Source organism: Myxine glutinosa, chromosome 5 (assembly GCF_964187855.1).
Source record: "Myxine glutinosa chromosome 5, kmMyxGlut1.1, whole genome shotgun sequence".
Taxonomy (NCBI): Eukaryota; Metazoa; Chordata; class Myxini; order Myxiniformes; family Myxinidae; genus Myxine; species Myxine glutinosa.
The window spans coordinates 164849993-164870691 of record NC_136265.1 but is presented as its reverse complement, the minus strand read 5'-3'; the positions used below and the strand labels follow the sequence as shown (position 1 = coordinate 164870691).

Here is a 20699-nt window from a genome sequence, read left to right as displayed (position 1 = left end):
AAGTGTGACCGGAAGGGACGAGGTTCTCCTGACCACGTGGCCCTCGATCTGGGAAGCGAGAGGCGTTCCATTAGTGGACGCGCCCCTCACGCCTGACTTTTGGGCGGCCCCGGCAGGCCGTTTGTTTTGACGTTCCGTGACAGGCCCCGCACCCCCACCTCCGGGCCGACCGGAAGCTTGTGCTGAGTACATCATACCTGAACAACTCAGTGAGGCAGAACACAGCAGTGCACACCAGGGTGACCCCTTCAGTGCATAAACCAATTAACCTGTCCACTGCAGGGCATATAGAAATGAAGTTATTTTCTGCATATAATAATAATATAAGTTCAGTTCTATATAACAATTTCTGTTATCACCACTACCACTACAACTACCACTACTACAAGCTTTGTCTGGAATTTTGTGGACTAACAGACAAACAGACATACAGACAAGCTGGGATCAAAACATTACCTCCTTCCACCATTGAGTGTAGAGGTAAACACCATGGAAATTATATCATGCCCTAGATTTAATTCATGCTTACCCGTGTATTTGCTTCACTGGTTCACAAGGTCTTTTGCATACATGTAATTCAGACTCTCGTCTTCATTGCTGACCACACAATGTTCGCAACATATTAATGTACATTTGTGCCAAATTTGGTGCTTGTATCACAAAATGCACAATTCTTTTGAATATTTGGGCTAAGCCGCCCCACTATATCGGCCGGCCTCGAAGACCGAAATTGTGACGGTGTCACCCGAAAAATTTGAAATTACGAAATTTGAAAAAATTTGAAAAAAATAATTACGGAATTTCAAGTGGCCCAATATCTGAAAATGTTCGCAACATATTAATGTACATTTGTGCCAAATTTGGTGCTTGTATCACAAAATGCACAACAGGTTTGCTATGCTGCTACACTATAGTGGAGACTGCAAGATAAAGCCTTTGCTTGTGTACCACTCAGAGAATCCACGTGTGTTCAAAAAGAACAATGTGATTAAGAGCAAGCTTAATGTTATGTGGAGGGCAAACGTGAAAGCATGGGCTACCAGGCAGTTCTTCACTGAGTGGATTCATGAGGAGTTTTCCCCTTCTGTGAAGGCTTATCTTGAGGAGAAGAATCTACCCCTGAAGGCTCTTCTTGTGATGGACAATGCTCCTGCTCATCCTCCAGGCTTGGAAGAAGATTTGGAGGAAGAATACAGCTTCATCAAGGTGAAGTTCTTGCCCCCCAATACCACTCCTCTCATCCAGCCCATGGACCAGCAAGTCATCTCAAATTTCAAGAAGTTGTACACCAAGGCTATGTTCCAGAGATGCTTTGAGGTGACAAACGAGACTGAACTGACCCTCAGAGACTTTTGGAAGGATCATTATAATATCCTCCATTGCCTAAGAATCATTGACAAAGCATGTAGGGAAGTGTCTCTGAGGACAATGAACTCTGCCTGCAAGAAACTCTGGCCTGATTGTGTTGCAAGGAGAGATTTTGAAGGCTTTGAAGAACCTATTGTGCCTGCTATTGTAGCATTGGGTCAGTCCATGGGCTTGGAGGTGAGTGAAGAGGATGTGGAGGAGTTAGTGGAGGATCACAACAAGGAACTCACCACAGAAGAACTTCAGCACCTCCACAAGATGCAGCAAGAAGAAGTTGCAGTGGAAATTTCTTCAGAGGAGGAAGAGGGAGCTAGTGGTAACATTTCCAGTGCTGAAATTAAAGAACTGTGCTTCCATTGGTCTAAAACACAGGCCATTGTTGAAAAGTTGCACCCTAATAAAGCAGTGGTTAACAGGAGCATTAACTGGTTCAGTGACAATGTGATTGACCACTTCAGAAAAATTAAGAAAAGTCGCCAACGCCAGGTAACTTTGGAGAGGTGGTTCTCTAAAGAAAGCAAGCCTAGTGAGCCCCAACCCTCGACAAGTGGTGTTAAGAGACAAAGAGCAAACACCAGAAGCACAGTCATCTGATGTTAGCTTGGAAGGTGCCTCACCTTCCAAGCAATAAAACCCTCTCCCTCCTTCCTCCTCTCCAGCTTCCACATGCACCATCAGAACTCTCCACTAAGGTAAATGCAGTTATTTTCATGTCAGTACATTTATTTCTTGTTTTTATTATTATTATTATTATTTGATATTTAGGGCATTTACTCATCTTATTTTACCTTGAATCATGTGTATTTGCAGTTAACAGTGTCTTGATAATGGGTTTTTGGGGTCCAGGAACGGATTAATTCACTTTCCATTATTTCTTATGAGGAAAATAGTTTCTAATTCCGAACTTTTCCCAATCCGAACTGCCGCTGGAACGAATTAAATTCGGATTTAGAGGTCCCACTGTATATATATATGTATATACAGACTTAGCATTTAATATGGAATATTTTTTTTGTGGGGGTGAACTTACTTTTCAAGATGTCTTAGAACCAAAAGTTCATTGGAATTATGTTGAAATTATTCTAGATTTTGTTAATGTGACCTTTAAAAGAAACAAAAACCACATTTGACATTTTGAAACAAATAAATTGATCCTTGAAAGTGATGCAAACTGATATCGAACTCAATTCATGGACAGTACTGTGTTAAACTTCTGTACGTTTTCCAGAAGTATCTCTTTATTTTGCACATTAGCAAAAAATTTTTTTAAACAAAAGTTAAATTACGACTGGGATTAGGGACAGTAAAATTACAGTTCAGTACTTCGTGTAACCCCCACGAGCATTCAGGAGAGCACGTACACGTTGAGGCATGCTGTTCACGAGATTTCCCAAGGTTTGGACAGGAATCGCTTGCCATGCAGTGATAATAGCCTGCTGCAATTCATGCACAGAGGTCGGCTGCTGGTCCAAGTGGTCGATTTGACGCGTTAATTCTGCCCACAAGTTCTCTATCAGATTCATATCCGGGGACATGGCAGGCCACTCCATATGCTCTACACCACGGTCAACAAGAAATTGTTGGATCATGCGAGCACGATGAGGCCGTGCATTGTCATCTTGGAAGACAAAGTTTCCTCGAAAGGCTGCATGAGCAAATGGAAGCAATGTTTCTTCCAGAATGTCCCTGTACTTGAACTGGTTCAGGTTTCCATTCAGAACAACCAGGTCAGTTTTGCCCCCTGCATCTAAAGCAGCCCAAACGGTCACCCCACCACCTCCAGCTTGGACTCTTGGCACTATACAATCTTTGTTGTAGGCTTCATGCACTTGTCTGCGCACTCGGTCGCGGCCTTCTTGACGATAGACCAGAAATCTAGACTCGTCGCTGAAGATCACATGATTCCAGTGTCCTGGCTGCCATTGACGGTGCTCTCTGGCCCACTGCAATCGGCGCTGGCGGTGTTGTCTGGTCAGGCGTGGCTTTCTCAGGGGACGCCTGGCACGATAGCCTGCTTGAACCAGTCGTTGGTTGACTAGCCTTCTGGATACAAGCACATTTGTCAGTTGCTGCCACTCAGCCCTAAGCCGATTAGCTGACTTGGTACGGCCATTGCGGACTAACCGGTGCAGCTGGCGATCATCCCTCCTTGTGGTTCTGCGGGGACGTCCTGGCCTCGGTATTGGAGTAGGGACACCCCTATGAGCATTTCGTTTCAGGATCTTTGACACCTGACCTTGAGTGATGCCATACTGCCGAGTAATAGCACGCTGTTTCATGCCATAATTTCGTAAAGCCACCAATCCATGACAAACAGCATTGTCGAGTTGACGGACCATCTCCAGAGGAAGCGGCAATAACTTTTGGAGACGTGCAGCAGTTGTTTTCCACTAATACAGAACGCAACAACCCTTGTATACCCGACTGTGAAGCCAATCATCAAATGCACCTGTCCGTACATTTTGCCACGCCACCTGTGATATAATCCTGTTGTTGACTTCTTGCTGCGACAGACAATCAGTGACATGGTTCTTTTAACAAATAAATCACCAAAGTGTAAAAGAAACTCACCAGATTGATATACTGAGTTAAGAAAGTAAACCCAAGTCAAGAAAAAAAAAAATTCCATATTAAATGCCAAGTCTGTATATATATATTGTTACGGATCCGGGGGACGGCACTCCCGTTAGCAAGGGGGGGTTAATCCCCTTGTCCTGTTAAGGTGGCCGTCCGACCGGTCCTGGGGGTATGACGTCACTTCCGGTCGATGGTAAATAGGGTTGTAAGCCCAATTTGTCTTAATACCTAAGTACTACCACCGGCCGTAAGCGAGGAAATACTCCCACCCGAGCCGTAGCGTGATTGGATTGCGCCGAGCGAAGCGAGCTGCGACTCGGGCCGTTACCAAGAGACTAAACCCGATTCCGAGCGTTGGCCGAATCGTGCCACAGGCACTCAATCGAAAGAAATCACGAAAACGATCGGACGAGAAAGAAGAAACCAAAGGTAAGAAATAACGGACATTTATTAATTTTGTACAACAAACCAAAGGAAGAGAAACGAAAGCAATATACATGACGAAGAAGAAGAAGATACACAGGGCAAGCCTTAAAACAGTCTTAATTACCAACGCACAGACAGCACAAACACAGACTCACACGAAAGGGAATAGCGGGCAGGAATCACTGGACGAAGGAGAAGGTCCGTGCAGGTGAGAGGGTAGGCCGGGCCGGTGTGCAGCGTCGAAGGTGGCTCCAGTCCACGCTCCGGGCTCGAGGCGAACAGCCAGCCGCCGCTCCACGTATTCGTGTTCACACGCACCGCCAGGCCAATGTCAGTTGACGATTGTAATGTGGTCGCCATCACGGACCCACTCGCCTGATCACCTCTCTCTCTCGTGCCTTCTCACCGACTCATACCTTTTCCGTCCAACTCCTTCGGAACCCTCTCGCTCAACTGGCCAAGCAGTCCCTTGCAGCCCTTTTTATTGCTGTTGGAAATCAAGCCGCCAGCTCTGATGACCCGCCTACCGGTTGGCTCACCGCGGTGCTGGTTGGCCGGTAAGGGCTTTCTGACTCCACCTCCGATGACGAGCCGACTTGTCACACCTTGCTCTGGTGGCTCCTCCCCCTTCTTTCTCGGCCCGACCGCATGGCCAATGGCGGCTAGTGGGGAGTTAGAACACCACTCGCACCGCTTTTGAAGGGAAGTTTGGGCCTACTCTTATTTGATTAATGCAACGCAGATTCAACTACTGGGAACAGGTCCTTAACTGAAACACATAATAATGAGATAACTACGAAGAGTTTCTATGGTACGCTACGTGTTGTTCATGGACTAACTAGGGTGCGATCTTTAACAAGCCAATTGATGGGAATATTTACAGGGGAACATTTATAAGGGATGCATTTACTAAATTTACTAGTGAAGGTTCTAAAAACCGTAACAGCACCCGTTTTTCCTATAGGGTCGACTCGACCCGACCTAACTTTACTTAATGTGACACTAAGGTGTAGTTTCCCTCTACATTTACTCTACACCCTGAGTGCGACAGTTTTAAAACTATTAAGTATGTCCCCCTGCTGCGTTGCATCCTCCCTAACAGATTCACGCCCACAGGATAACCGAATTACGGAATGGTTTTCAAACTATACATTTACGGTGGGGAGCATTATTTACAAAACACTAATTTGTATTTACACGGCAAACCCAGGACCTGTCATTTTGGGAGACAAAAAGGAAAAATCTGCAAAAGAGGAAGAGCATGCACTGCACTGCACCGATACACCATACTCAAGTGCCCGGGGATGCACAATTGATATTGCAGTGCACCCGCAAGCACAAGAGCATTACAAAGCACCAATCGGCACCAATCAGCACCAGAAAAAAACACCAAAGCACCATCCAGTGCTCATTGCACACACATTTCAATAAAAACAACACAAACTGTTGACCGTTTTCTTCTTCTTGTTTCTGCTCCCTCTGCTCTGCTGGTCCGACCTTCCTGATGTTGTTCTCTCTTGTGGCTTGCTGCCTATTTGCGCATAATAAAAAAGGCACAAAACGCGTCCAATTTTTATTTGGGGCCCACAGGGACAACTATGGGTGGTCCACCTGTAGGGCAAAAGGGGCCACCTCACCGTGGTCCGCAAGCCAACTCTTCTCTGGCCATCATGGCTGGTCCCAGCAGAGGGGCCAGGCCCCAACACGTGGGGTCCATAAGGGTGTGGTGCTTAGCCACAGAAGCGTGTGGTCCATATGGTGGTGCTAGGCCGCAAGTCGTGCGGTCCATAAGGTGGTGTATCGATCCAGGTAGGCTGTGCAGCGGCGGCTCGGGCACACAAATGCGGCTCCTGCACGCTTTCCCCTCAGTGCCCAGAGAGCACGGTCCATAGGTGGGGAAGGAGGACAAAGCAAAGTTAGCGGGGTGCAAGGGCGCAAGGGTACACATCAAAACAAGGCAATGCAGAGGTGAGGTGCGCATGGGAGCGAGCGGAGAAAGCCCGTCCCTATCGTACGTCACCCCCCCCCCCCCCGTCACCTAATCTACCCTTGCCCCTTACCCCATATTTACACCAATTTACAATTCGTCTCTACGTCCTGTCTTCCCCATATCTCCCCTAATACCAAATTGGTTACCAATCCCTCTAATCCAAATTTGCCATCAATCAATTCATCATCAATCCCTCATAAGGAGGAAGAGATGGAACAACCAGCACAATGTCACCCCCATGTCATGATGCGTCTCACATTCCAAAACATTTGCACAAACCGGTGGTGTGGAGTCTCGTCACCTTGGTGAGTGGATATAGATGGTGCGAAGAGAATTCAATCCTAACTACCCTCTAAATGACTTTAACACTTTTACTCTACCGGGGTCTTTCCCTGCAAAACCATTGGCCACTTTACTCTATACGGTTCTAAAAACCAATTCCCATTGACCAAACTGTGGTGCTCACCAATTTGGGGTCTCACTCCCCCGATTAAACTCCCTGTGCCTTCACACAATTTCCAGGCTGGGTCGTGTGGCTCACCAGCAGGTCGACTCCACCTGCACCCCTCCGCCACTGTAGTTGCCTCCGAGCTTACCTGCTCCTTACCCTAACCTATCTACCTGGGGAAGGCCCTCTGGCACTCTCCCCACTCGATGCCCTCTCTGGCACTGGGCTACCCGGGTCCGTCCTCCGGATCCTCGGGCCCCACTGAACAGCTCTACTGGCTCTCAGAGCCCACCTGCGGCCTCACCTGGCCGATATCCTGACAGTGGCGAGTGCCCATTCAACTACACACTAACAGGCCACACGCCCAGCCATTTCCACTTCACTAATGTACCCATCCAAACACCATTCTACCACACGCACCACAGATGCCAATATCCACCACAATTTACCTATACCCTCTACCTACTCTTAAACTACCCTCCCCGGGTATTCGTGAAGGGGGTCCCTCCTCCCCATCCACTCCTTTCGCACCAACCACTCCACTCCACATATTCCACACTACTCACTCCACACCATCCATTCCATACTCCATTCCATTCTCCATATATTCCATACCATTTATTTCACACAACCATTCTCCATGCTCCATGCTCCATTCACTCCAGACCATCTATTCCATTCAACCATTCTCCATTCACCTGTACTTCACCTACACACCTGTGCTCACACACCCCTGGTGGCTCTTGCACCCGTCTTCCCTCCAGGGTGAAGGTTCTAAAAGCCATAACAATATGTATATGTATATATATATACATACATATACAGGGGGCTGCAAAAGTAGGTATACAGTAATGAAAAACAAAACGTGCGCCAAAACGTATTTTATTGATAATACAAGCATATCAATAATAACATATCAATAATAAACATATCAATAATAAACATATTAATCCCTCAAATGTTCAAACTATTTGCTCCTGGCATTGAAGCCTGGTGTTGGGCTCGCGGCTAGGGTGCCAGCTTAGGATACCAGGATCCTGGGTTCGAATCCCGGTCGATCGCTAAATTAATGCCAGGGGGTTGACTCAGCCTGTCATCCTTCCGAGGTCGGCTAATTGAGTACCAGTTCACTGGTAATTCCCTGCTTGTCGTAAAAGGCGACAAAAAGGGTTGGCGTCAGGAAGGGCATCCGGCCGTAAAACATTGCTTCAAAAAGGGGACCGAAAAAAACAACAACAACCACGGTCCCCGAAAAAGGCCAACCCCTGCTTTGCGGGGAAAAATGGCCTCTAAATGTGGTTATTTTTTTTTTATATTCACACACTCCACTAGTCGAGTGTGGACACCCATGCACACTCTGGCACAAAGGTCTTTATCAGCATCAATTTCCTGGCAAGCCTCCCGTATGAACTGAATCATGGCATCAACAGAACGTGGCTTGCGTGCGAAAACCCTGTCTTTTACACATCCCCAGAAAAAGAAGTCCATAGGGGTGAGATCCGGCGAACGTGGTGGCCAGTCAACGGCTCCCCGACGTCCAATCCACCTGTTGGGAAATTCTTTGTCAAGTAGCGCACGCACAGTGTGCTACTTGACACATGGTAATAATGGTAATGAATAATTATTCATTATTAATAATGTCATTATTACCATTATTAAAATGGTAATAATGATTTTAATGAATTAAATGAATTCTAGTATTAAATGAATCCTAGCACCACTATTATAATACTGGTAATACTGGTATAATCCTTACTGTATACCTACTTTTGCAGCCCCCTGTATATACATACACACACAAGCAGGGAGAGAACATACATCCGTCCTGCACTCTTCTGTCACCATTGTTAATCTGACGTGTGTGAACACTAAGGCCGCCACCGCAGGTCTCTCTCAAAATACCACCTGTCGCTAACAAATTCCACCTGTCGCTTTGCTGAATATGGAGAAGGAGGGATCTTATTCATCTTCTTTTGAAGTTATATGGTGTTTTCAGAGCCACGAGGCTCTATATACAACATGCACCCAGACATAACAGCCGTGATCGAAGATGCATTTAAGTAATATATAGTTAAGTTTCTCCGTAAAGGTTTCCGAGTTTAAATAACTAGTACACCCTTTTCCTATGGGGGACGGCAGGAAGGGTCATATTATTCTCTCTGGGGTATATAGATTACAGTAGAGCTAGGGTTTGGCCTCAAGAACATCGGGGGTGTGCTCATTTACCAAGTTTCTTGTAGAGTACTCATCAAGTGGCTTAAGCATTTGAGCTGGAACTCGATTCAAATCCGTTGATAAGGAACGGCTGGTTTGGCAAGTGCTAGGTAGCTGCTTGGTAAGTGAACATATCCTGGGTTTCCTCACTTTCAGTTTGGTATTAAACAGCAGGAGCAACTGTTTCAATAGGTGAACAAACGTGTTTGTGGTTTCTATTTTTACTTCCGGTACGTTTGCTCCCACGAAACACCTCAATAAGATGTTTATACACGTTAACACGGTGTTTGTTCAAGGAGGAAACGGCCCTGGGGGAAGGAGGATATTATTAGTATTAATATTGTTTTGTAATAACATTAATATTATGCGATTATAATTAGTTTTGTTATTAGAGGCATCTTTGGTAAAACGCCACGCTAAAGCTATCTTAACATGGATATACACCTCAACACTCAACCACTTTGGCGGGTAAAACCCCCGTGTTGAAGGCGTCAAATTAATTTGCTGCAACCTTCATTTTGTGATGCTTTGTCCTCCTGCTAAATTTGGTTGAGATTGGATAAGTAACGGCCGAATAAATCATCAGACATACACCAAATTGCGTATTTTAGTCTGATAAGAATTATCAGTGGCCGAGTTTCTCTGTAATGCTTTGTTTGAAGAAGAAGAAATATCAGAAGCAGTTTCTCCATAATGTTTTGGGAGTTTGAAGAAAACGTTTCTCGTTGAGTTTGAAAAAGATCTGGCCGATCTGAAAAATATGAAAGATATGAAAAAGATCTGGCCAGTAAGTAGATCTGTCAAAAACACAGGGAGAAATAATATGATGGTTTATGTTGATGTTTTGCCAATCTCATTAGTAGCTGAGTTTCTCTGTCATGTTTTAAAGAAGAAGAAGCGCAAATGCTTTATTCATGCTATTTTTCCATATTCTGTTTGTTTGCAATCACATTAACGAAATTATTACAAATGGGAATGAAGTTGAACTTGAAATATTTTGCAATTTGAAAAAAAACACCCTATGCTATGGAGCTGGGGTTCTTAACCTGGGGTATCCATACCCCTTGGGGGTATGGGAACCAAAATCTGGGGGTATGGGACTCGTAATAAATTATACATAGTATATAATTATACATTATACAATTATACATGTATAATAAATTGTAATAAATTCAATGAAATATCAACTTTAAATTTATAATAAATATATATTTAAATATATATATATTTCAAAACAAATTATATTTGTATAATTATATTTCAAACAAATATAAATTCAATTTTCTAATAAAATTCGAATAAGTCAACTATTCGCCCTGGGCATATGCATGCGATTACAATGCATGATTGACATGACAATGTGAACATTTACATAGCGATTAGGGCGGGTCAAAGTTCACACTGAGCCAATGTGCTGTCACGTAATGTAGGGCCGACATTACGTGAGATTGTAGGCCATTAGGACATTATGTGAAGAACCGAATATCGGCAATTACGACCTCATTCTCAATTTGATTCCGATGAAAACATTTGCAAAACAAGTGAGTAGTAAGCCTACTTATCTGAAGATATTTAAAGTTTTCAAAGTATATTTAAATATAAATAGGGCACTCACATTCATTATAATGCAATAACATGAATGGGGCGGCCGGATATCCGTGTCCGTGAATAACACCCGGATATCCGTGTCTGTAAACACCTGATCCGTGAAAATAGATTGAGCTGCGAAGGTTGATTGATTGAGTACGTTGAAGTAGTATAGTGTGAGGAATTTCTTAATCTTCTGTACATCTCTTTCTGTTGGTAATCAGGCGCGGATACCCGAACTTGGCCCATAAATTACCAATTTCCATCCAAAAAAATAGGCAATTAAAGTAAAAAATACCCCTCATAATGCACCACAGAGCACCTAGAAATCAATAAAATTCTCGGGTGACATGCCCCCAGTCCCCTCTAGCTATGCGCACCTTCGGTGCGCCTTGGTTAATCAGCAGTCTGGCGAAGGGGGTATTGGGGACATCATGGGCAAGTTCGTTGTTGTTGGGGGTCTTGACAGGGAAAAAGGTCAAGAACCCCTGATGTATCGAGGTATGAATTAAGACAATAGTACAGAATGAGGGATGATGGCCTTGCTTACATAAATACACTTAGTTATAAGAATCGCTTATGTCTTTTTTCAGATTTCGATTCGTATTTAATGTATGGGACCTGATCCTCAAATCTGAATCCATATTTTGATTATATGCTTTAATTAGGCCGTGAGAGTAGATCGGGTTTTCAAGGTGAAGCACATTTGATTAGGCCGAAACAAAATGGCGGGATCAGAACCCACAGAGGGCTGACCAAGATGGCGCACCGCCATTTTGGTAAGGCTTATTTTGTTTAAAAAAAAAAAAACATTTGTTATGAGCACCCCACTAATCATCTTCAAAAGGTGTGTTCAAACACACCCAAACAACCAGTTTTCATTCATGCACTCCTTTGGAGTTCGAGATGTATGCATGCAAAGTTTTGGACTGCTAGGTTTCATGGTTATGGAGGAGACTCTCTCTGTCTCTGTCTCTCTCTGTGTCTCTGTCCCCCTCTCTTTCTCTGTCCCCCTCTCTCTCTCTGTCCCCCTCTCTCTCTCTGTCCCCCTCTCTCTCTCTGTCCCCCTCTCTCTCTCTGTCCCCCTCTCTCTCTCTGTCCCCCTCTCTCTCTCTGTCCCCTCTCTCTCTGTCCCCCTCTCTCTCTGTCCCCCTCTCTCTCTCTGTCCCCTCTCTCTCTGTCCCCCCTCTCTCTCTGTCCCCCCTCTCTCTCTGTCCCCCTCTCTCTGTCCCCCTCTCTCTGTGCCCCCCTCTATCTCTGTGCCCCCCTCTCTCTCTGTCCTCCTCTCTCTCTGTCCTCCTCTCTCTCTGTCCCCCTCTCTCTGTCCCCCTCTCTCTGTCCCCCTCTCTCTGTCCCCCTCTCTCTCTGTCCCCCTCTCTCTCTGTCCCCCTCTCTCTCTGTCCCCCTCTCTCTCTGTCCCCCTCTCTCTCTGTCCCCCTCTCTCTCTGTCCCCCTCTCTCTCTGTCCCCTCTCTCTCTGTCCTCCTCTCTCTCTGTCCCCCTCTCTCTCTGTCCCCCTCTCTCTGTGCCCCCCTCTATCTCTGTGCCCCCCTCTCTCTCCTCCTCTCTCTCTCTCCCCCCCTCTCTCTCTCCCCCTCTCTCTCTCTCCCCCCTCTCTGTCTCTCCTCCTCCCTCACCCCCTCTCTCTCCCCCTCTCTCTCTCTCTCTCTCTCCCCCTCTCTCTCTCCCCCATCTCTCTCCCCCCCCTCTCTCTCTCCCCCCTTTCTCTCTCCCCCCCTCTCTCTCTCTCCCCCTGTCTCTCTCTCCCCCTGTCTCTCTCTCCCCCTGTCTCTCTCTCTCCCCCTGTCTCTCTCTCCCCCTGTCTCTCTCTCCCCCTGTCTCTCTCTCCCCCTGTCTCTCTCTCCCCCTGTCTCTCTCTCCCCCTGTCTCTCTCTCTCCCCCTGTCTCTCTCTCTCCCCCTGTCTCTCTCTCTCCCCCTGTCTCTCTCTCTCCCCCTGTCTCTCTCTCTCCCCCTGTCTCTCTCTCTCCCCCTGTCTCTCTCTCTCCCCCGTCTCTCTCTCTCCCCCTGTCTCTCTCTCTCCCCCTGTCTCTCTCTCTCCCCCTGTCTCTCTCTCTCCCCCTGTCTCTCTCTCTCCCCCTGTCTCTCTCTCTCCCCCTGTCTCTCTCTCTCCCCCTGTCTCTCTCTCTCCCCCTGTCTCTCTCTCTCCCCCTGTCTCTCTCTCCCCTCTCTCCTTCCCTTATTATTATTATTACAGCGTGACCATAATCCGTAATCATAGAACTCCTGTGGACTAGCACCCCAGCAACACGTCTTTCCTGTACTCTGTGGAATTTTTATACAGCTGTCAAAATTATTGGATTTAAAAAAAAAAAAAAAATTAAATAATATTATATTATAATATTATTATTATTATTATAATAATATTTAATATTATTAAATAATAAACAAATAATAAATTATTTTTAAAATGTTAAAAAAAAATTTTTTTTGTCAAAATTATTGGAATCTCCTGTGATGAGACTGAAAAAACAACAACAACATGCATTTTAAAAGGCCATTTTCCCTGCTAGAGCGGGGGTTAGCCTTGCGGTCCCCATGACAATCTTCTCCATTTTGCCCTATTTTCTGCATCTCTCCTTGTTAACCCCCTTGCCCGCATTTCTTCTTCCACCATCTTTAGCCAAGTCTTTCTCAGTCTTCCCCGTCTTCTACTTCCTTCTACATTCATTTCCATCACTCTTCTCAACCAGTGACTTTCATCCTTCCTCAACACATGACCAAACCATCTCAACCTGTTCCTCTTCACAGCATCAATCACAGGCTCTATTCCCATCATCTTTCGCAAGTCATCATTTGTCTTCCTCTCTCAACGATACTCCGCACATCCGTCGAACCATTCGCATTTCCACCCTTTCCAACCTTCGTTGCTGCTCTACGTTCATTACCCATGTCTCGCTCCCATAAATCATAACACTTCTCACACATGCAGCATACACCTTTCCCTTCAGCTTCAACGACACTCCACTCATCATCAGCACGCCACTCAATTCCCGAAACTTCTTCCATGCACATCTCACTCGAGCAACCGTTGCCGAGTCTGATCCACCTTCTCCATTCAGCATGTCTCCGAGGTAGCAAAATGTTTTCACACCTTCCAGCTTCACACCGTCTCCAAGATCCAACTCAACATTTCCTCCATCTGCAGCTCCCTCTGTGCACACCTTACATTTGAATGTAGCTGCCACACTGGTTAATGACCCTCTCAGACCACTACATTTTTGATGAACCCACTCAGCGCACATTGTACACTGAATGGAGTTCACTCCGACACCCTTCCTACACACAGCACAGGGCCACTTCCCAGTTCTTTCCACCTCACCACATGCTTTACCACTTGCCATCACCTTCGTCTTTCCGATATTCACCTTCAGACCTTTTGTCTCCATACATTCCTTCCACGTGTTCATCTTTTCCTTCAGTCCATCCATACTTTCCGCAATCAACACCAGATCATCTGCATACAACAACTACCAGGGTAAACCCTCCTTTACGTTCTGAGCCAGCACCTCCATCACAGCTACAAATAGTAGTGGACTTAGTACCGACCCCTGATGCACTCCCACCTTCACCTCAAACTCACCACTGTTCCAGTCCTTCGTCCTTACAGCTGTGCGCGCTCTTTTGTACATTGCCATCACTACTCTGATCAACCATTCCTCCACTCCTAACTTCCTCAATGCCCATGTCAATACTTTGCGTGGAACCCGATCGAATGCTTTCTCCAGATCAACAAACCCAAGAAACAACTTCTTCCTCTTCTCCGTGTACTTCTCCTGCAACTGCCTCACAATGAAAAGCGCGTCTGTCGTTCCTCTTCCTGGCATAAATCCAAACTGCATTTCGTCGATCTTCACTTTCTTCCTTATCCTCCTCTCCAACACCCTTTCCAATACCTTCATTCCATGCTCCAATAACTTTATCGCTCGGTACGAGCCACACTCCAGAGGGTCACCTTTCCCCTTGTATAGAGGGACGAGGGTACTCAGTTCCCAAGCCACTGGAATGCGGCCTTCTTTCACCACCAGATTACAGATCTCTGTCATTCTCTTCACACCCCAACTTCCTGCTGCCTTCAACATATCTCCCACAACTCCCGTCGGCCCTCCCGCTTTTCTACCCTTCATTGCTTTTATCGCTTCCTCAACTTCCTTCTCAGTTATCTTCTCTGCCGGTCCTAAAACTGGGTTACTCTCGATGTTGCCATCCCATTCATTCTCTGTATTCAACAGCATTTCCATATATCTTTTCCATCTTCCTTTAATTCCATCTGGGTCGACAACGATTTGTCCCACTTCATCCTTCAAGCAGCTCACCCCCATCACATCACACCTCTCTTTCGCTATCTGCTTTGCAATCCTGAATACCGCTCTCTGACCCTCTTCCGAATCCAAGCGTTCTCCGAACATTTTCCTCCATGCCTCCTGCGCCTTTGCTACCTCTTTCTTTGCAGCCTTCCTGGCTGCCTTATAACTTTCATGCTCTGCTGTTTCTGCTCCCGTACCCTTCGCCTTCTGCCACTCCTTGAACTTCTTCCTCTTCTCGTCAATCCTCTTTCCAACTTCATCATCCCACCACCATGTTTCCGAGTGCCTCGGTGGTCCTTTTGTCCATCCACATACCTCACCAACGGCTCCCAACAGACTAGCTTTCATTGACATCCAACCACTTTCAAGCTCAACCACATCATCCTCGACCCTACTCAGCCTCTCTTTTAATGCCTCCCTTACTGTCACCTCTTTCAACCTCCACACCTTCATTCTCGGTTGGTACTTCACCCACCGAGCTCTCCTCGCACCTTTCACCCTTACGTCGCAGACAACCAAGTGGTGCTGTGAAACAGCCTCCTCCCCCGGGATCACCTTTATGTCTCGGAGGTGCCCCCTATCTCGCCTACGCACCATCAGGTAGTCAACGGTTCTCGTCGAACCACCTGACGTGTATGTAACAAGCTTATTATCCTCTTTCTGGAACTGAGTATTACAAATCAACAAATCAGCTCCATCAGCAAACTCCAAAATCCTTTCACCTTCTCCATTTCTCACACCATATCCGTAACCCCCATGAACTCCGTCAAAACCATCCATACTCCTTCCCACATGTCCATTTAGGTCTCCTCCTACCACAACAACTTCCTCATCTTTCACGTTTTCCATCAGCTTCTCTATCGCACACCAGAACTTGTCCTTCTCTTCATCGCTCCGACCAACCTGCGGAGCATATCCCGAGATGACGTTCACCAAGAGCTTTCCAATCATCATTTTCACCATCATCAACCTATCACTCACTCTAGTCACACTCACCACACTGTCTACAAACTCCTCAGAAAACAGGACACCAACACCATTCACGCCCTCCAGGCACCCTTGCCACACAAACTTGTATTTCTGTACCTGCCTACCCTTCACCATTCTCACACCACTTCCCTTCCATCTCGTCTCTTGCACACAACATATGTCCACTCTTCTTCTGACCAATACTTCCACCACTTCTCCTGATCTCCCTGTCATTGTACCTACATTCCATGTCCCAAACCTCAGAAACCGATCTCCACTTCGGGCTGTTCCCTGCCCACATGTAGTTGTAATTGTCATGGTTCTCTTTTTGAGGCAATGTTTTTATGGCCGGATGCCCTTCCTGACGCCAACCCTTTTAGTCGCCTCTTACGACACGCAGGGATACGGCGTACCTATTCTTATCCAGGGTACACACTGGGAAACGTCTAAAACATGGAAATCCTGGGGGAGGGGGGGGGGGGGGGATCACCGCTGCGGTTTAAACATATTTAAATAAATATTTAAACAAAACCATGAAAACAATCTGGGAAAAGTCTCTAAGTGAGAACGTGGATTTGAGAAAGCAGGAGCAGAGGTGAAAGAACAAACGAGAATATAGGGGGCGGGGCTCAAGTCGAGACGAGGAGGCCGCACGAGACACCAGGCCGCACGAGGCGCGGACAAAGAAACGACTAATTACACACAAATTTGCAACAACTACAAAACCAAAACCAAATAGAAACACACAATAACACATACACAACAAAATACGCAGCGGAAATTTGACAAAGAAACGAACGGGAAAACACTCAAACTTTGATGCCGTGGAGAGATCAAAGCAAGCCCCGTCGCTCGAGGGACCGGAAGCGGAAGACCCTTCCGGAAGCGGATGTGATGAGACTGAAGCACAGGGTATTTTACTCTCGCATCGTAGGCAGGTCGGTGGCCTCTCTGTTTTCTTCCGTCTATTCTCCAATATTGCTCGCTCGCATCTCAGTCCTTCGACCCTCCCCAGCAACTCCACAATACGTGCGTTCTTCCAGTAAACCCCCTCCTGGCTAAACTTCCAAAACTCAGGCTGAGTGCACAAGATGGTGGAAGTGCATCTTCAACATGTTTCTTTCCTATATTTCAACATATTGTTGCGGATCTCCGACGTCGGCCTTCCCCTTATCAAGGGGGGATTAATCCCCTTGTCTTTTATCTGGCCGACGCGATCCCGAAGTTATCACGTTCCTTCCGGTCGGTGTTAAATAGGGTTGTTGGTCGAATTAGTCCTATTACCTAAGTACTAACACCGACCGTGAAGCAAGGAAATAACTCCCGCCCGAACCACGGCGTTAGTGGACACGCCAAGCGAAGCGAGCCGCGATTCGGGCCGTTAACAGGTACTAGACCCGATTCTAAGCGGTTCCTAATCGTGCCACGCATACCCAATTGAGAAATGACTAGGACGATCGGATTAAGAGGAAAACCAGGAAGAACAAGTGATTTATTCACAATGTACAAAGAAGAGGAAAAGAAAGGATGTACAAGAAAGAGGAAGAAAAAGTACACAGGGCAGCCTTAGACAGTCTTACTTATCCCTTGGACTTGGGCCCGTTCGCTCTCAGACTCAGACTCACGCGGGGATGATGAAGGTATGGTGGAAGGTCCAGCGATTGCGTCCACAGCTCGTCCCGGTCCTCGACCCCCGTACCAGCAGACGATGGTGGACGGCAGGCAGCTCTCCGCGTAGCGTAGGCGCGAGCGGACAATTATATCGGGGAAATGGTAAGCTGGCCTATCGGTGACTTCGTGGCTCTTGGCCATGTATGTAATAGGAATACGGGCGTTTGGATGTTTGCGCACCGCAAGCCCAAGCCGAATTCTCAACCGGTGATCCCCGACAAACCCTTCACAATGGCGCGTTCCTCCAACAAATGTCCTTCAACGCCAATCGTACGAGTTCTTTCGCACAACGCGCTCGCCCCCTCAAGTCCTTCTGAATGCGCTCCTTCCAATCAGTCCTTCTGGTTCATAACTCAGGTACTCAAACCAGGCGCCTCTCCCATCATAACTCAGAGCGCAATGATTGCAGCTGTGTCCCTCCTCATAACTCGGAGCGCACGTTCTTTTTGGATCTCACTCTGTTCAGTCCTCCCCTCATAACTGAGGTGGGGGCCTCGCGCAAGGGGTTATATTGCCACGCCCAGCGAACCCTCTCGAATCTCCAGCCACACCCTATCATGCGATCTTACTCTAGCCCTGGTTGGCTGGTGATGGCTTACCGGCTGCGCCTTGATGGCTGCTTGACGTGGCCACATCTCCACCCCTGCGCTCCGCCCCCCTTTTTGGGCTTTACCTCGTGGCATTTGAGCTGGTTTGTGCGAGCCCAAGGGCAGCGAAGGCTGCTGGCAGCCTAAAGGGCGAGGGCGATGGATTACAGACTAGGCAGCGCTTAATGGTGTCGCTTGGAGGGAGGCTGCAAAATGGACGATGGGGCCTACTCTTATTTGTTTTACGCAACGCAGATGCAACTATTGGGAATGGCCTTATCCTAAACACATACTATGAAATAACTGACGTCCTAAGGTGACCTACGTGTTGCTTGTGGCCTACCTATGGGGTGCAACCTTTAACCTTTAATGATGTTACCTGTGCTGTGTTCTCAAAACCGCAACAATATATTTCCTTTCCTATATTTCAACATATATTTCCTTTCCTATATCGCAACATATAATTCCTCAACTCTTTCATTCGTTGTTTCTCTGATCTATGGAATGACCTTCCAGAGACTGTTCTGTCTCACTCTTCCCTCTAAGTCTTCAAGCAAGCAGTACATCGCCATGTTTTGTCCTCCAATTCTGACACATTATCTTTTTTACCCCCATAAAATATCTTATTTGCTAGTTTAAACGTTTCCTTACCTCCCCCCTATCTATTTTCCTGTTCGTTAATTCCCATGGTGTTTGTTCCATTATAAGTTGAACCTTTTCTTCCTTGAGTCTCGCTTCTGTAACAAGGGGGGAAAAAATCGGCCACTGCAGGACCAAAGCCTCCTAGATCTCATGCACTCACCTCACTTGTAAAGTGTGGGTTGGTGAGAGTGAGCAGCCATGGGAATTGAACCCACACCAAGCATTGGGGAAAGAACAAATCTTTAATCATCCACAAACGCCTTATCCAGCTCATTTGGTGCTGAGCTCCTTACAAAGGAACTGTGCGTTGGAAGAAACATCACTTCCACCATCCATTGTTGTTCATTTTCACTCTACCATGATTTATTGTTCACTTCAAAGATCCCACCATGTTTCTCTTCTAAATCGTTGGTGGAAGGCACGTAGACTGAAATGTTGGTAAAGAATAAATTGCTGTGAAAATGTTATCTGGATTCGGGTCTTCATCAAAATCTAATCAAATCGCCCCATCACACACCCAACCTGCTCACCAAGTTTCCTTCAAACAGGGGTGAAAACAACCTCTGTGCACCTTCAGTGGCGGAGGTAATTACCATCCATACATAATGTGTCTGTTTCATTCAATGTACCTACCACCAATTAGGAGTGCACTCCATTAATGTATATACCGTTTTTTTTTTTTTTTACCACACACATATGAAGCAAAAGCAGAGTTAGGCAATTGGTTCACTTTCTCTGTCCGTCCGTCTGCAAACGTCAGTTTGTGATCGAGGAACAACTTAATTCCAGTTGAATGTTGTATTTTTTTTTTATGACAAATTGGAAAAAACCCCTGCAGTTTAGCAGAACTTTGGCTCTGAAGTCGTCCTGATCGCACATCTGCAGTGAGGAAGTGAGATTATTTTTCTGCCTGTCTGCCTGCCTGTCTGGTAGTCAAACAATATTGAAAATCATTCCAAACAGGAAACTCGCTGTTTTTAAGGATGTCATAAAGGACACAAACAACAAGCATGAATAACTAATGTAACTTGTTAGATTGGGCGGTGTAAAGGATGCTGCATGAATAGTGGTAATCGTCCAAAAAAAAAAAAAAAAACCACCTTTAGAGGCCATTTTTTCCCCACAAAGTGGGGGTTGGCCTTTTTCGGGAACCGTGGTTGTTGTTGTTTTTCGGTCCCCTTTTTTGAAGCAATGTTTTACGGCTGGATGCCCTTCCTGACGCCAACCCTTTTTGCCGCCTTTAACGACAAACGGAATTACCAGTGAACTGGTACTCAATTAGCCGACCTCGGAAGGATGACAGGCTGAGTCAACCCCCCTGGCGTTAATTCAGCGATCGACCGGGATTTGAACCCAGGATCCTAGGATCCTAAGCCGGCACCCTAGCCGCTAGCCCAACACCAGGGTTTGGTAATCGTCCAAAGAGAAATTATTTTTCTATAACCTTTAAAGTCTTTATTTTATTTAAATTGAATTATATACTTGAACACTGTACAACACAACTAGACTGCCAGGTGTTCCAATTTTTCATTTCATTTCGTGACCTGAAAATCGGGTGGGCATCAAATTGGCATGATAATATAGAAAAAATTAAGAAATAATGTTCATGACTTTTCACAAGTCAGATTCTGGTACGTTAGTCTGTAATATAATGTTGAAATGTATAATTTTATTTCCAAAATCTCCGTTTAGCCTCGAACGCATTTCGATGTATTGACCAATGAGGATCGCGCTTATTCACGCTACGAACGATGTCTGGGCTTCCGGCTGCGAGTAAACAAAATGGCGGCCTCCAGTAGCAGCGACGGTGATGAGGGTGGGAGCGAGAAACGCTGTTATATGTGCATTTCTCCGGCCAAAAGATCAAGTTTAATACCTTTTAGTGATATAACATG

The 20699-nt window shown here is 46.2% G+C and overlaps 1 protein-coding gene across 3 annotated transcripts in view; it reads left to right on the top strand.

The window, feature by feature from the left end:
- The window catches only part of LOC137426793 (uncharacterized), a 132773-nt gene that overhangs the window by 99185 nt on the left and 12889 nt on the right, over nucleotides 1-20699 (top strand). The gene's annotated exons all lie outside the window — the stretch shown is intronic.